This window comes from Galeopterus variegatus, unplaced genomic scaffold, assembly GCF_000696425.1.
Source record: "Galeopterus variegatus unplaced genomic scaffold, G_variegatus-3.0.2 Scaffold39360, whole genome shotgun sequence".
Taxonomy (NCBI): Eukaryota; Metazoa; Chordata; class Mammalia; order Dermoptera; family Cynocephalidae; genus Galeopterus; species Galeopterus variegatus.
The window spans coordinates 5,062-6,209 of NW_007765471.1; the positions used below are offsets into that span (position 1 = coordinate 5,062).

A 1,148-nucleotide genomic window follows, 5' to 3' on the forward strand; every position below is an offset into this window, starting at 1 on the left:
AGCACTTCCCACGCGGCGCACTATCCAGTGCGCCACTGGGCCGGCCAAAACAGATCATATTCTAAAACCCTTTCTTTTTAAAATGCTATTTCACAATAAATTTCTTAGGTGTCAGGTTTTCCCTCAAAATAATAGTGCAATTGGAAGGAAAATGTTGTCAGTGGATCAGGACTTCTCTCCTAATACAAGTCCTTGTAGATTTCTTGTAGGAGGGGGTGAAGACTCATGTCTTTCTCTGTCTTCTTTATCACCTGCAATAGCTGCACATGTTCTATGACAACTTGTCTGAGGTCTGTCATTTTCTGCAGCAGCTTGGCAAAGAGCTGGGAGGATTCGGGGTGGTTCAGCTTGAGCTGGAGCTCCAGGGCTTGCAGCTGGTTATCTTGTATGTCTTCAATAGGCTTCACATTCAGCAAACCTGGGAGGTCTCCACCGAGAATAATGACAGCTATAAATATTGCCAAGTCACTGTCATCTAATTCCAGTGCATTGAACTCCACAGCAAACTCAAACTTGGGCTCCATAAAGTCACCAAAGGGCTTTCGCAGGCTCTTTAGAAATTCCCTCATCATGAATCCTTGGCCCTCTGATATGAGAACCCCATCTCTATTCATCAAGGAGGCCAGCATCGTGTAAATGGTCTCATGGACGCCATAGTTGAGGAGAGTTACGTGATCATTCAAGTCAAGGTTCACAAGACCGGGAATACTTTTGGCGTACTCTGTGATCTCTTGCAAAGCTTCCACAGAGCGAAACTGGCATCCCTGAGACATGCGGATGGCCACCTCTTTGCTCTGCTCCTGCAGGGGGGTGATGTGTTTAAACTTGATTTTGTCTTCTCCCATCATGAAGGAATTCATGTCTTAGATAACAAATGGTGATTTGTCTGTTGTCTTTCCTGTCAAGATCGCCCTGGCCTTTGCTTTGGTCAGCGGGAAGGACTTTATGTATGAGTCACACAAATGTTTTGCCAGGGCCGGGAGATCAGCAGACTCTGGGTTCGGCTGGTCGATATCACTGGAGATCTCCACCGATAGCTTCTCTTCGGCCTGTGGCATCCGCCCAAACCTGATGGCCTTATGAGACATCCCCACAGCAAGGCACTTCTGAAACCGACAGTATGACATTTATTTCTACTTTTTTTTTTT

General features: G+C 46.2%; 1 pseudogene across 1 annotated transcript; it reads right to left on the bottom strand.

Moving 5' to 3' along the window:
* Window positions 1-52: 52 nt before the first annotated feature.
* On the bottom strand, window positions 53-1,138 carry LOC103584048 (annotated as a pseudogene). Its single transcript, XR_549923.1, has one exon. The product of XR_549923.1 is annotated as a peroxisome proliferator-activated receptor gamma pseudogene (transcript).
* Between the last annotated feature and the right edge of the window lie 10 nt (window positions 1,139-1,148).